Below are 17063 nucleotides of genomic sequence, written 5' to 3'. Positions count from 1 at the left end.
TAAAAATAGCCCATTTGAAATGGCCTGTGGGAGGCCCTTTGTGACTTCAGATCTCTTGTTTGATAAGGAAACCCACAAACTGGTCTCCCACAATGTTAGCTTGAGCCAAATTCAAAGGGCCCTCTGACAAGATAGGAACAAAGTGCTACCCACTCCTACAAAAGAAAAGGTCCAGGTCTCTGTCTAGTCAGGGGACTTTGTCTTCCTAAAAACTTGGAAGGAAGGGTCTCCTGAGGACCATCTACAACCAAAATGGAAGTGACCTTATCAAGTGGTACTAAGCACCCCAAATTCTATCAGGCTACGGGGAGTTACTAGTTGGGTACATCTCTCTCAAATAAAACCTCTATCTCAGAAGTCTCAATGGGAACCAGAGGGGACCTACCGCGAGCCTAAGTAAGACCTCAGATACCTGTGCCAGAGGAGATAAGTGACTTCATGTGGCCAAGGTGGTGGGTTGACCTAGGAATCCTTCTGTTTCTAAAATGCTCTTATTCTGGCTCTTTTCAGAGTCCCTTTATCCCTGGCAAACATCTTTGCCCCTGCTGGGTCTGAAAAAATATACAGTAACATGATGTCAAAAGTCATAACATGTCTAATAGGATTTCTGACAATGGTCTGTGGTTCAGGGAAAAAGCGAAAATAATGCTTTAGTAAATACATCTAAAATAGTCACCCAGGGAGAAAAACTAATTAATTGTTGGATCTGCCATGAAAACAATTGTTCCAGGTCCACGTAACTATGTACAACCAGAGTTTCAATTCAAACACACAGGAAAACCCACCTCCACCAATGGAGTGCAGTGGGCAACAGGCCCATCAGATCCAATATCTTGCCCACATTTGACTCCTTTTAAAAGGATGACGTCACTTTTCCATTTGTCACGACAATTTTGTTACAAAAACCACTCATGGTTCCAACACCACCTGTTCTCTCAGGTACACTGGGCCTCTTTTTCTTTTTTTTCTTTTTTGGGCCATACCCGCAGCATATGGAGGTTCCCAGGCTAGGGGTCCAATCGGAGCTACAGCTGCCGGCCTACACCACAGCAACACCAGATCTGAGCTGGTTTCTGTGACCTACACCACAGCTCATGGCAACGCCAGATCCTTAACTCACTGAGCGAGACCAGGGATTGAACCTGCAACCTCATGGTTCCTAGTTGGATTCGTTAACCACTGAGCCACGATGGGAACTCCAACACTGGGCCTCTTTGGAGCAATCTCTGGCCACTGGATGGTAATATCACTACAACGCTTTGGAACCCGGACCCAAACTGTAGTCCCACAAATGCCTCCACTCCGTGTGCTTATAATGAAGACTAGACCTGAGGTGCCTATGGAACAGGGATGGGATGGACTAAAAGTTGGGCTAGAAATTGTCAGGCTCTGTGGAAGCAATGGATAAAACCCTCTGACTACACCATCTTATCTAAGCCAAGGGCATGGAATATCGCCAGACTGAACTATTTTGAATATACTACTGGGGCCTTGTCCTTGCACTGTGTTCGTAAATTGTCCCTTCCATGATACAGACAGCTGCCTCCTTGTTAAATTTTTCTGTTTCCAGATCTCTTATTGCACCTTCAGGATATGTATGGATATGGGGCACTCCCCAGAATGAGGGTGCAAAGACTAAGGCACCCCAAGGAAAATTTGGCCCCTGTGTAAATGCTTATCCTTATATGGATAATGTGTGGCAAGAGGGAGCGTGTGCATTAGGCCATTTGGTCCCATTCACAGCCACAGTAACTGTCCCTGGAGGGCCATCAGATTAATGTTAGCAGGAATAGGACCAGCAGGGGATTGGTAGCTCTATAGGGAGGCTTTGTCTACCATGAGGCAACCAGAGAAAATCTAACCAATACTTCAGAGATCCTGTCCCTGACCACTAGATATGCCCTAGACTTTCAACTTCTTTAAATTCTGGCCAGTGTGGTCATGGATTGGCCTTGGATTACTTGTAGCCAAGCAGGGTGGCATTTGTGCAGACCTAAACAAAACCTGCTGTGCCTATGTTAATAATTCAGGCCAAACTGAGATGGACATCAAAAAGATTTATAGGAGTTTCTTGGTGGTACAGAGGGTTAAGGAGCCGGTGCTGTTATAGCAGTGGCTCAGGTTTGATCCCTGAACCTAGGAACTTCTGCATGTCACTCACATGCGGGAAAAAAAAAATTATGAACCAGTGTCATGTTTACACTGCTGTAACCAGGAGTCAGACCCTAACGCCATCTGGTCGACTATGAAGGGTGCCCTCCTTAGCCTTGTGTGGTTTCTGTCCTTCAGAGCCCAGCCAAGGTTATACTTCTCCTCCTCAGTGTTTGTCTCTCCTTCTGTACCAGCCCCTGACCCTGAATATATTTCAAGTGCATATATGCAGGTGCATTGTGCACAGCAGCATTTCACCCATTTTGGAATTTAGTTCTTAGATTGACTGATGTATTTCCTGGTCTTTCTTAAATGCAAACCACTAATAACATAATCTTGTCTGTTTTAAAGAGTACTTTTTAAGTAGGGGTAATTTTGGACACCTCTTTAGTTTTATTTTTATCTTTGTCTTTTTAGGGTCGTACCTGCGGCATATGGAGGTTTCCAGGCTAGGGGTCGAATTGGAGCTAAAGCTGCCAGCCCTCACCACAGCCGCAGCAACTCAGGATCCAAGCCACGTCTGCGACCTACACCACAGCTCACAGAAAAGCCGGATCCTTAACCCACTGAGCAAGGCCAGGGATCGAACCCACAATCTCATGGTTACTCGTCAGGTTCATTAACCACTGAGCCATGATGGGAACTCCTGAACACCTCTTTAAATACAGCTAGAAAAATCAACATATTTATTTGTAAAGCCACATTGGCGTATAATGCCAGTCTCAAAACTTTGCATCCTCAAACCTTTGTATATCACCACAACCCCAGGTATGCCTCACCAATTTTCCCATCTATAATAAACTCACCTACTAAAAGCTGCAAACTTTAGCTTCCTACCTATGACAAAACAAGAAACAAAGAAAACACCTGTTTTTATGCTGAGATATTTAAATGTGTTTATTAATCCAAGTGCAACTAATTGGAGGCATATGCCCCACAAAACATTTTCATAGATCAGTCATGCTTCTGGATAAAAGCAAGCCCCAGACTACTTATCTTTTGCAGTCTCTCTGCGATCAGTAAAAGAAAAAAATCAGGAGTTCCCGTCGTGGCGCAGTGGTTAACGAATCCGACTAGGAACCATGAGGTTGCGGGTTCGGTCCCTGCCCTTGCTCAGTGGGTTAACGATCCGGCGTTGCCGTGAGCTGTGGTGTAGGTTGCAGACTCGGCTCGGATCCCACGTTGCTGTGGCTCTGGTGTAGGCCAGTGGCTACAGCTCCGATTCGACCCCTAGCCTGGGAATCTCCATATGCCGCGGGAGCGGCCCAAAGAAATAGCAAAAAGACAAAAACAAAAACAAAAAAAAAAAAAAAGAAAAGAAAAGAAAAAAATCATGTGCTTAAGAAGCAGCACTGTAAAAATATATATTTAACTTAGTATATCCCATGTACCTACTTTGCATAGAAAAGTAATTTAGGGAGTTCCCGTCGTGGTGCAATGGTTAACGAATCCGACTAGGAACCATGAGGTTGCGGGTTCGATCCCTGGCCTTGCTCAGTGGGTTAAGGATCTGGCATTGCCGTGAGCTGTGGTGTAGGTTGCAGATGCGGCTTGGATCCCGAGTTGCTGTGGCTCTGGCGTAGGCCGGTGGCTACAGCTCTAATTGGACCCCTAGCCTGGGAACCTCCATATGCCGCGTAGGAGTGGCTCAAGAAAACACACAAAGACAAAAAAAAAAAAAAAAAAGAAAGAAAGAAGAAACAAAAGTAATTTAAAGTTTTGAACCAAGGCAGGTGGTGGGGGGGTAAAATCATGCCGTCATGAAGTTTTTCACCTATTTAAACAAAGGAATTCCAAATTAATTAACTGCATATTTTTAGCACAAAAATAGCCATTGTAAGGTGTTTTAATAATCATTCTTTCCAGGAGAGAAGGTAACTTATTATAGTGATATTTCTTATTGCTTATTTTTATTTTTTATTTTTTGCAGTCCTATATAACTGCAGTAATACTAAGTTCTATTGCTAGAATGGGTTACTACAACAAAAGGTTATATTCTGAAAGAAAAATAACTGACATTCTATATAACCAATTAAAGTATTGCCATTTAAATTACATACCAAGAGCATGTGCTATGCAGACACAGATTTTCTGTTCATCTATTTTTTTCTGCAGTGGATTGATGGGACAAATAGATGTTGAAATATTACATTTGCCATATATATTATTTAATAAACTTTATTCAGAATTGCATACGTTTGTTCCATTGTTTCTTTCCTTCTTGATTGACAAGTTTCTCGAATGACAATTGTCACTCCTTCAATGTTACACACTCTCCTTTTCCGTTTTTGTTTGTTTGTTTTAAGGTATGTACCTGTAGCATATGAAAGTTCCCAGGCTATGGGTGGCTGCTGGCTTACCCCACAGCCATAGCTTGGCCAGATCCAAGCCTCGTATTGGGACCTACACTGCTGCTCACAGCAGTGCTGGATCCTTTAACTCAGAGTGGGACCAGGGATCAAACCCACATCCTCATGGATACTAGTTGAGTTTATTACTTCTGAGCCACAGTGGGAACTCCTCCATTTCCATTCTTAATCATTTACATCTGGCTTCCACCTTGCACCTTGAAGACAGCACTTCTTACACTATTCTCAATAAGCCAGCTCCATGACACTCTCTGAATTGATTTTTATATTTGTTCTCATTACAAAAATAATGGGTATGTCTCTAAAAGGCAAAATGAAATACAACATATAATGGGTCTCAGTTTTCTAAGCAAGTTAAATTCGGCTATGAGTTCTCTTGCTTTGGTGGGTGAAAATGAGGTTTGTCCTTAGTTCTCTCCCTAACCACCTGTGTTGAGGCCATAGCACAAGGCATCCTCATCTGCCATCTTTCTCTGGGGTGGGCCGGGCTACAGCAGCAGCAACCTGTCCCACAACAGAAAACCCAAAATTTCCACCCTTTCTCTCCCGCTTATGTCCTCATCCACCTTTAACTCCAAGTACCAGTTTGTACCCCCCCTCCCTTTGGGGTGACCCACTGGAATCCCCCTTAAGCCTCCAGCAGTCCTGGGAAAAGGGTTACCTCCCAGGGGTCTGACAGCCTTGATACTGGGCTCTGAGTCACAGGTACTACTTCCTGCCTTCTGTCCCATCCAACAAATCCACCAGCTGTATCTTCAAAATACCTTTCGAAGCCAACCACTTCTATCACCAAAATCCAAGCCATATCTCCTCATCTGGATCCTGGCAATCATTTCTAACTCATCTTCTCCCTGCCTCCATTCCTTGCCCCCTCTACCCTCATCTCAACACAGCAACCAGAGTGATCATTTGAAAGTTGACCCAAAGCCTCTAGTGGCCTGTCCTCTCAGACTGCTCTTGGGATGGTGCAATGGCCTCAAGTCCAGAGCACAATGCTCTGCCCCCTCCCTCTCCTCTCACTTCACTTCTCATTCTTCCTTCCAGCCACACAGTCCTTCTGGTCTCAAACTCATCAAGCTCACTTCACCTTTAGGGTCTTATGTACACTGTCCCTGGGCCTGGAGGACCCTTCTGTCCTCCAGAGCTGCATGGCTTCCTTGCTTCTTTCAGGGAGGCTTTCTCTGTCCACTTTCTATATCATAGGACCCTACTGTCCCCACCCAGCAGCCTGTCCCCATGCTCTTCCTCTGTTCTCCACACATCTGATATTTGTTTTCACAATCAATCATAAAATCCATAAGGGTAATAATTCTGTTTTGCTACTTCATACCCAGCACTGAGAAGCATGCCTAACTAGTTGGACCTCAGTCACTCAATTCTGATGATCAAAGTGAATAAATAAATGAGTAAACGAACCCTCCTGGACAGAGACCCTAGAACTCAGAATACTAACACTAACTGTGAAAGAACTGACTCATCCTCATGCCACTTTCTTACAGAAGCAGAAAGAACATAGAAATTACTCTAAATATTCTGGGCTCACACAAACATAGAAAGTGAAAGACTTCTGTAATTAGAGTTACTTGCCCACAGATATGATCTAACTACAGTGTATGATCCTCCGAGCTTTTTGTTTTGTGCATACGAGACAATTTATAAACAAATGCTTTACATTGTTTTACAAACTTTTTTCCCCATTAATAGAATGGGGATATGTTTCCATTATTACTTAACCAATCCCCTATTAATGATTCAGCAGTTTAAGTCTATGCCAGCTTTTTACCACAACAAACAATGTGGCATTGGGTAGAATTACTGGCTCAAAGAACAGAGACATTTCAAGTCTGTGAAATATTGCCAAATTACCTTCCTTGCCACCCAGCTTTGTACTTCCTTGGTTCACCTGCCTTTCTGATAACCAGCAAGTTCTCAATCTTCCTTCTAGATCTTCACTGCATCTCAGCCCTGTTATTTTCTCTCCACAGGTGCTCCTTCAGGAAGCAGGGTCCTCACGATATAATTTGGCCCAAAGAGTCAATTGTCTGAGGCTCCTTTTGTTGATAAGTGAGAGAAAACTAACAGCCTTGCCAGTCTTGAATCTCATCACGGGGAAGAAAGGAGCTGGAACCAGCCTCAGGCAGGAGTGAAACCAGAGACTCAATCTATCTGTCTTATTCTTGACTTTTGGGTCTTGTTTGGCTACATTTTCACCTCCTGAATGTGGTTCTAGCAACCATGGCTGCAGGCAGTTCCAACCTCATTCTTCCAGTTCTGACTCTCCATCAGGTGAAGGCCCTCCTGTGCCTTCCTGAAAAACTTCCAGACCCTGGTGGGCCCAATTTGCATATTTGCCCTTCCTTGACTCATCACTTTGGTTTAAGGGGCTGGAGAGTGGTTGGCAGGCCCCCTTGAATGTCATGGAATAGGGCACAGGAAGAGACCAGGGGAAGGGGTGTCCTGCTCTAAGGAGGGAACTGGCAGCTAGGCAGATCACTCAGTGGTCCCAACTGGACCTGGAATGTTCCTGTGACAAACTATGGAAAAGGGGACACTGCTTTCCTGTCCCAGTACAAACCTTAGTGTAGCTGACCTCTGGCTCTATGTGCTGAGCTCTGCTAGCCAAGGTCTTGACAAGGACACAGTGTAGGACATCCATCCAGAGGAGGGGGCTGAGGTGACCAAGGGGATGAGGCACAACTGTATCACACACTAAAAATAACAGGACTCTTCTCAAAGGGAACAAAGACTGGGGTCTCACAAGTAAGTGTTTGGATGTGTTGTATGAGCATGTAGAAGTCAAGCCTGTTTCTGGGACCCTTGTCTGAGACCTATTACGACAAATGAAAGAAGATATGACTTGATAACAGGTAACTTGTGGGCTGTATTAGCCAAGAAAGTGGTTCAGACTGAAAACATTTAAGAAAATGTTAAGATGAACTCATAGATGCAAAAGCCCTTGATGAGATATTATGAATGACCAGGTGACATGAATTTATGAGGTCTGTTGTAGAAAACAACTACTGTGCTCTTCCAGCCCCTCACCCTGGCATCAGGGGTAAAACACTGGGTAGATGGAGTCTCTCTGACCCCTTCTGGCTTACTGTTTTGTTTGTTTGTTTTTTTAAGGCCATGCTTGTGGCATATGGCAGTTCCTGGACTAGGGACTGAATCTGAGCTGGATCTGCAACCTATGCCTTGGCTGTAGCAATGCTAGATCCTTTGACCCATTGTGCTGGCTGGAGATCGAACCCGCACCTCAGCAGGGATCCAAGCTGCTGCAATCAGATTCTACCCATTGCACCACAATGGGAATTCCTGGCTTGTTTTTAAAATGAATTCTGACAAACTCAGTTGAAACTCCCAAAGAGGTAGATCTGAATATTATCTTCAAAATAGCATAAATCGTCTAGACTGGCAAGAGCTTATATTATCAAGCACAGTGGCTCTCATAGTAGGGTCCATGGACTCCTTGGAGTTCCTAATCCTTCTCAGCAGATATATAAAATCAAAACTATTTTCATAATAATGTTAAAATTCTTGTGGTAGCCAGTTTCCAAGAATGATCCTCACTTCCCAGTATTTACTCCCTCATGTGGTCCCCTTCTCTGTCCTATCAGGGCTGTGTGACCAACAGAACATGGCAGAAGAGATGGTACGTCACTAACAAGTCTAGGCCACAAAGCCATCATGGCTTCTATTTCCTGTTTGAACTACACTTTAGAACTAAGTCCTAGTTATTGTTTGGATAAACATGCTAATTCATTCAAAAGGGGAAGGATTGAAAAGAACAAATGGCTGTGACATTTTTCAAAGAAATAGAATAATACTAAATTTCATATGGAAGCATAATAGAGGCAAAATTGCCAAAGCAATCCTGAGAAAACAGAACAAAGCAGAAACCTTAACTCTCCCAGATTCAAACAGCACTACAATGCTTCAGCAATCAAAATGGTATGTTATCAGCATAAAGATAGACATATGGATCAATGAAATAGACTAGAGAGCCCAGAAATAAACTCACACATCTATAGTCAATTCATCTTTGACCAAGGAGATTAAGAATATACAAAGGAGAAAAGACAGACTCTTCAACAAGTAGTGCTGAGAAAGTTGGATAGCCATGTATAAAAAAATCAATGATGTTAGAACATACCTGCACACCATATACAAAAATAATCTCAAAATGGCTTAAAGATTTAAACATAAGATGTGACACCACAAAACTCTTAGAAGAGAACATAGGCAACACATTCTCTAATAAATTGTACCAATGTTTTCTTAGGTCGGTCTATGATGGCAATAGAAATAGATACAAAAACAAAACTAATTACATACAAGCTTTTGCACAGCAATGGAAATAAAATGAAAAGAACCTATGGACTTTGAGAAATATTTGCAAATGATGCTACTGACAAGAACCTGATTTACATAATAGACCAACATCTCATAAAACTTAACCAAAAAAACACAATCAAAAAATGGGCAGAATACAAACAGACATTTCTCAAAGAAGTCATCCAGATGGCCAACAGATACATGAAAAGTTGCTCAACATCACTATTATTATTGAAAAGCAAATCAAAACTACTATGAGGTACCACCTCACACTGGTCAGAGGAGCCATCATTAAAGTCTGCAAATAACAAATGCTAGAGAGGGTGTGGAGAAAAGGGAGCCCTCCTACACTACTGGTGGGAATGTAAATTGGTGCAGCCACTATGGAAAAGAATAATTTCCTCAAAAAACCAGAGTTGCAATATGATCCAACAATCCCACTCCTGCTCCATATACAGATAAAACTCTAATTCAAAAAGATACAGGCACTCCAATGTTCAATGTTCATAGTGGTAGTATTTACAATAGCCAAGACATGGAAGCAAACAAATGTCCATCAACAGATGAATGGATAAGGGATATGTGGGGATTCCCTGGTGGCCCTTTAAGAATCTGGCATTGTCACTGCTGTGAGCAGGGGTTTGATCCCTGGCCCGGCAACTTCCACAAGCCCCAGATGAGGCACACACACAAAGAATATGTGGCTTATATACACAATGGAATACTGCCCAACCATAAATAAAATGAAAATAACCCCATGTGCAGCAACATGGATGGACCTAGCAATTATCATTCTAAGTCTCCTCAGAGATACAAATAGCATATCATATCACGTCTATGTAGAATCTAAAACATGACACAAGTTGGAGTTCCCATTGTGGCTCAGTGGGTTAAGAACCCAACAGTGGAGTTCCCATCACGACTCGGTGGTTAACAAATTGGACTAGGAACCGTAAGGTTGCAAGTTTGATTCCTAGTCTTGCTCAGTGGTTAAGGATCTGGTGTTGCCATGAACTGTGGTATAGGTCGCAGATGCAGCTTGGATCCTGCGTTGCTGTGGCTCTGGCATAGTCTGACAGCTACATCTCCGATTAGACCCCTAACCTGGGAATCTCCATATGCCATGGGTGCAGCCCTAGAAAAGACGAAAGACGAAAACAAACAAAAAAAACCTAACAGTATCTCTGTGAGGATGCAGGTTCAGGTTCAATCCCTGGCCTTGCTCAATGCATGATGTATCTGGCACTGCCATAAGCTGCAGCATAAGTGGCAGATGCAGCTTGGATCTGGTGCTTCCATGGCTGTGACACAGGCCCCAGCTACAATTCTGATTTGACCCCTAGTCTAAGAACTTCCATGTGCCACGAGCTTATCTATGAAGCAGAAACAAACTCACAGATGTAGGGAACAGACTTGTGGTTGCTAAGGAGGGTGGGTGGGAGAAGGATGAATTGGGAGTTTGGGATTAGCAGAAGAAACATATTTAGAATAGATAAACTACAAAGTCCTACTGTATAGCACAAGAACTATGATATCATGTAATATATCATTGTCGACCAAAAAAATGCACAATCTAGATATGAGAAATTATGTTTTATTTGGACTTTGAGGGCTTCATGAGCTGGGACAGGGCACTCAGTTCTAAGAGACTGTTCCAAAGAAGCAAGCTGGAGGAGCCAGGATATGTAAATTTTTGCAATAAAGACCAGGTAGTCAGAACATCAAGAAGATTGTTAAAGAAAACCAGACATCACCAAATTAGTGAAATGAGAATTTTTCCAGGTATGGGAAGATGCAAAAGTGTGAACGCATTAAAATCTTTTCTTGAATATACACTTCAGCTATCTGGGCCAGTATCCTGTGTTTTCTCATCCTGAGTCTCCTCAGGCTGCAACATAGGGGTGGCTGCAGTAGCTGACTGCTTGATAACCTGCATTCTGTTTCCATCCTGAGTTTCCTCAGGGCTCCCCGTGGGGGCAGCTGTAATGTGGTAGCTTGATGGCTGAAACATCCTTTGTTTACGGATGCAGCAGGCATGCATTTCTCCTTCAGCGTTTTCCTTTGGTTATAAATTCACCCAAGATTTCAGAGACATTTCATGACTAATGTTTGTCCCATGGTGCTAGACGTTTATTCCTAAGATCCTAGGTGAAGATTTTGTTGATATGCCACTCAAGGTGCTAATTTTGGATCAAGCCCTGTCAATTAATTCCCTAGATCTCCTGTTTTACTCATCTATTATGACCCAAAAAATGTTTTTCCTCGTTGCTTCCCTCCATACTTAGAATTAGACTATTACAATTTTTTTAAAAAGTCATTGTTTCTCTAGGTATACAAAGAAAAAAATAAAAATAAGTATTAGTATAACTAGTTACAATCCTATTGCAATAAGCCATTAAATGCACAGGAGAGCCAGCTGGAGAAGCCAAATTTTGAAAAGATCAGGTAGAAAGAAAAATCTTTTATTTATTTTTTTCTGCCATTTCTTGGGCTGCTCCCTTGGCATATGGCAGTTCCCAGGCTAGGAGTCAAATCGGAGCTATAGCCACCGGTCTACGCCAGACCCACAGCAACTCGGGATCCCAGCCGTGTCTGTAACCTACACCATAGGTCATGGCAACACCGGATCCTTAACCCACTGAGCAAGGCCAGGGATCAAACCCGCAACCCCATGGTTCCTAGTCAGATTCGTTAACCACTGAGCCACGACGGGAACTTCGAAAATGTTTTATCTTTGTTTACGAAGGTATACTTCATCTATGTAGGTTATGGTGTAAGAGGAACGATTTTTCTGGAAAAGATTAGAAGCCAGCATTATTTCTTAAAAAGTCATAACATTATAAATCATATTTATTAGTTCATTCAGTTCCATGTAATTAATTCATGTTGATCAGGATGAAGTCAGTTTTTTTGTTTTTTTTCTTTAGGTTTTCCATTAGTTTTGTCATTTGTTACTCATTTCAGTGGTATTCTCAATACTAGCAGAAACATCTATTTGTTAAAAAGTCCTTTTTAATGAGTCCTTTTTATGAAGATCTTCATTTGTAAAAGCATCAAATCAAAAGCATTAAAATGATTAGCTTCAAGGACAAAACTTAAAATGCATGGTTAAAGATTTGATAACAATGTCATTGGTAACAAACTTGGTATTTCTGTGATACCTAACATTTTAAGATGACTAGAATTATGACTGATAACATATCAGGGCCTAACGGATTATAGGGATTCCATGTAAAATTATGGAGTATCTAGATAAATGACATCCATTATAACCTAAGTTTCATTGCCAATCACTTGTCAATGCTTCTCAAGCAATTTAACATACCAAATACACCGAATTACTTTAAAATTCCTCTCTGAGGAGTTCCCATTGTAGCTCAGCAGGTTGAGAACCCAACATAATCCCCATGAGGATGCAAGTTCCATCTCTGGGCGCACTCAGTGGGTTAAGATCCAGTGTTACCATAAACTGTGGCATAGGTCACAGATGTGGCTTGGGTCTGAGGTTTCTGTGGCTGCGGTGTAAACCTGCAGCTCTGATTTAGCCCCTGGTCCAGGAACTTCCATGTGCTGCAAGTAGAGCTGTAAAAAGGAAAAAAAAAAAAATTTATCTCTGAGGTATCTCAGGGTTCCTTAGAGACAGTCCAGAGTTAGATGGAGGCTAAAAGGACTTTAGTTAGAATTTGATATTTGGAAAGTTTGTTAAAATTTTAAAAAATGGTAGTTCCCTGATGGCCCTGCAGGTTAAGAATCTGGCACTGCCACTGCTGTAGCCGGAGTTGGATCCCTGGCCCAGGAACTTCTGCATGCCTCAGATGGGACAAAAGAAAAAAAGTTTTTAAGACATATGAGGAGTTCCCATCATGGCTCAGTGGAAACCAATCTGACTAGTATCCATGAGGACACAGTTTTGATCCCTAGCCTTGCTCAGTGGGTTAAGGATCAGGTGTTGCCGTGAGCTGTGGTGTTGGTCGCAGACAAGGCTTGGATCCTGCACTGCTGTAGCTGAGATGCAGGCCAGCAGCTACATCTCCCCAATTATACCCCTAGCCTGGGAATTTCCACATGCTGTGGGTGCGGCCCCCAAAAAACCAAACAAACAAAAATGAGGTCAATAATACTTATTCACTCAACTAAAGTGAAAAGATTAAAAAAAAAAAAAAAAGTCGCTTAAGGCACATAAACTCAATCCGTTACCAAATGCAGCTCTCCAGGAAAACTTCTCTTTATAGAAGAACAGCTTAGGTAAGTTAAACTAGCTGACTTAGTTAGCTTTACTATTTGTGGAAAAGACTTTTAAGATTTGTATTTGTTCTTAATAAAATTCTGAGGCAACTATGATTTTTTTTTTTTAGCTGAGGGAGGCTTTCCAGAGGTTTCAGTTTAAAACCGCCACTTTTGCCATTTCTTTTCTTGGTTTCAGGCTCTCCCCGATTGAGATAATTAGGCTCAGTCTCAGGTGATTGTGGGCTGAACATAAATTTCTGATTTGTAGAGATTTGAGAGACAAAGACAGTTGCTTTTATTTCTCCAAAGAACTGGTCTGTCACCTAAAGTGTCACCTAAGTCTGATTTGCCCTACTTTATGTATTTTTAAACTTTGCTTAAATTTTTAATACAAATTTGTTATGTTTTATAAACATTTGTATAAGGCATTCAACAAAAACTGTTTCTGAGTGCATGGGTTATCACCCATAAAAATCAAATTTAAATCATAAATTTATTACCCCCTGAATATTCCCAGTTTTATTTTTTTGGCCACACCCACACTACGTGAAGTTCCTGGGTTAGGGATCAAACCCATGCCACAGCAGCAAAAATGCCAGGTCCTTAACCTGCTGAGCCACCAGAGAACTCCCCCCTTTTTACTTTATACTGTGCAGGTCAGGTATCCTTACTGGTTTTATTTAGTGTAGTTAATGTTATCTACACACTAGAGGAAGATCTACACACATCTACTACCACACAGGGGAAGCACTTTCTAGTGCAACATGCCTATCCATCAACATGTTAAGCACAAGAGATGCAACCATCTTCTATAAAGTCCATATAGATTTTTTTATAAACTTTCTCAATCCTGTCAACTTTTACATCTTTAACTTTCATTTTCATTAGGATCCAATTAACGAGTTTGGATCTTTCAGGAGAAGTCCTAGAAGTTTTTCTTTGTTTCCCTGTCCATTTTAGTCTATTTTTATGTAGAAGACCCTGGGATCCCAGACAGGGGTTTAGCCAAAGAAAAGTCCTCAGAAGGTCTACCAACAGCAGAAATTATCACAACCTGGTAAATTAACTCTACTTTAAAAAGTCCACTAAATATAACATCCCTAAAAAGACAAAAAATAATGTAACTCTCAACTTCTGGGTTGTACTTTTTTTTTAATTGATAGCATAATGGAAAAGAACATGAAGAATATTATATATATATTTATATAACAATCACTTTGCTGTACACTGCAAATCAACAATACTATAATAAACAAATTAAAAAAAAGACAACTGTGGGTTAGGAGTCAAAAAGACCTAAGGTCAGGTGCTGCCTCTGATACTTACAATCTAATAAGATATCAGAAATACTACTAAAGCTAAGCCTGGCTTTCTTTATCATGGAGGGGGAGATGTTTGGAACAAAGAGGGGTTCTGTTAGGAGGAGAAGTGGGAAGTGATGCTTGAATGGCAGCCTACAGTGCACACTACAGAGTTCTCCAGCTACTCCAGTGCCGGCCATGTACCAGCACTTTTCATGCATTACCTCATTTACTTCTCATACCAAAGGATACTGTAAGTATCCTTATCACCATTCACAGGTGAGGAAACAGTCTCAGATGTTTGGCCCAAGATTTTACAGCCTCCCAAGGCAATGGAAATAAAAGCACAAATAAACAAATGGGACCCAATCAAACTTAAGCACAGCAAAGGAAACTATAAACAAAATGAAAAGACACCATACAGACTGTGAGAAAATATCTGTGAAGGATGACACCAACAAGGACTTGATTTCCAAAATATGCAGACAGCTCATACAACTCAGTAACAGGAAAAAAAAAAAAAAAAAAAAAAAGCCAATTGAAAAATGGGCAAAAACCCAGAATTGCCTAAGCAATCCTAAGGAACAAAAACCAAAGAGACTTCTGGCAGTATTACAAAGCCACTGTAATCAAGACAGTATGGTACTTACTTGTCGGAAACAGACATATCGACCAGTGGAACAGAACAGAGAAGCCAGAGAGAGGACAAGATGATGGAGGAGTAGGGGGACACACTCGCCCTCTCCCACAAATACAACAAAAAAAGCACATCTACAGAATAAATGACTCGCACAGAACAGCAACCAATCGCTGGCAGAGGAACCTAAACTCCAATAACGGCAAGAAGTTCGTGACATTACTGGGCAGAACGGGAGAAAAGAGGAGAGTGAGAGAAGGTGAAGCCGAGCGGGACGGGCACTCCCGAAAGGGAACTGCGGAGGAGAAAGGGATCCCGCACCCTGGAAAGTCACCTACACCGGGGAAAGATCATACGAACTGGAGGAATCTCCAGATGCAGAGAAGAGTGTAGCAGTAAGTTGAAGTACGGAAAAGCCGATCAAGAACCGAACAGACCATCTGAACTACGGGCACAGTCACCAAAAATTGAGATGCCTGGGTGGGGGCTGGGCACCGAGACCTCGGCCCCAGAGGTTAGTCCCCAGAAAAGGGACGGGGGACGCCTGGATGGGGGCTGGGAACCGAGACCTCGGCTCCAGAGGTTAGTCCCTGGGCTGGGGGGGCGGGGCGGAGCGGAAACTGTTGGGAGGTCTAGAAACCATTTGACGGGGCAGAGACTGCCTGGGAGACTATAAAACAAAGCTGTCGCAGAGGAAGGGAGCAATACTCTAGGGGCGGGGAAGTGGAAAGCCGCATCAGAGGGAACCTGGGAGAAGAGCCTGGTCTGCGCCCGTGCGGGGGAGGGGAGAAAAGAAGGGGTGGGTCCCCATAGAATACCCCCCACACCACAGCAAGCTTACAGGCCTGCTAGCTAGCTGAAAGCTGTGCTTCCCAGTGCATCCCCTCCCCCCACCCCCGCCACCCCCTATGCTCTCGCCAAACCTGGGGCTGCCTGCCATCCAGGAGGGCTGGCCTCAACAATTGTCTAAAGCCTACCACCGCAGGGGCTGTCCCTGCACAGGCCTCCTTGCCCTTTGGAGGGGCTACACTTCCGCAGAGTGGCACCAAACAGTACCAGCCCCCGAGAAAAGGCCTGCAGCCCAGAAAAGCTAGAACAAGCCTAGCCAGGCTGTGAATAGATCTGCCTAATTCTTGGATGGTTTTTCTGAGTTGGGCTGCCCCGGGGAGGAGCCTCTTGTGTTTCCAGTGGCCCTGCTACCCGCCCAAGCCCCCAGGGGGTGCCAAGCTCTAGAGGATCAGCTGCATAGGACTGCCAGCTCCAGGCAGGACCCCCTACAGCCCAGAAAAGCTGCAACAAGCTTGGCCAGACTGTGAAAAGATCTGCCTACATTCTCAGGCCATCCTTCTGAGTTGGGCTGCCATAGGGAAGAGCCTCTTAGGTTCTCAGTGACCCAGATAGCTGCTACAGCCCCCAGGGGGCGCTGCACTCCTGAGGAACAGCTGCCCAACACTGCCAACCCCCTGCAAGAACCCCACAGCCTAAAAACACCAGAGCAACCTCTGCATGACCAGGTGAAATCTGCTACCATCGTGGTGTGGACCTCCCAGTCCTGTCTGCCCTCAGGAAGCCCTCCTTTGCTTCAAAGAAACACTGTTAGCCCCATCAACACTCCAGAAAAGCCACACTGCCTCAAAAAAGATTGACCAACAATGCCAGCCCTCAGGAAATATTCCACAGCAGTGACAAGGCAAACACTGCCCGATCACAGGGAGTACAACTCCCTCAGGAGAAAGGAAACAACAAGCAAGATGAAGAAGCTGAGAAACCACCCCCAGTCAAACCAACAGGAGAACTCACCTCAAACAGTCAACAATGAAACAGATCTCTGCAGTCAGACAGACCTGGAGTTCAAAAGAGAAATACTGAAAATACTGAAGGAATTAAGAGAAGATATGAACAGTAATGCAGATACCCTCAGAAAGGAACTAGAAAATATAAGGAGGAGCCAAGAAAAACTAGAACATTCATTTGCAGAGATGCAAACTGAACTAAGGGCAGTAAAAACCAGAATGAATAATGCAGAAGAACGAATCAGTGATA

The sequence above is a fragment of the Sus scrofa genome, chromosome 14 (assembly GCF_054392235.1).
Source record: "Sus scrofa isolate SSC_HxYL_T2T_F1_AM1 chromosome 14, Sscrofa_HxYL_maternal_Yorkshire_Landrace_v2.0, whole genome shotgun sequence".
Classification (NCBI taxonomy): Eukaryota; Metazoa; Chordata; class Mammalia; order Artiodactyla; family Suidae; genus Sus; species Sus scrofa.
This window is presented reverse-complemented; position numbering follows the sequence as displayed.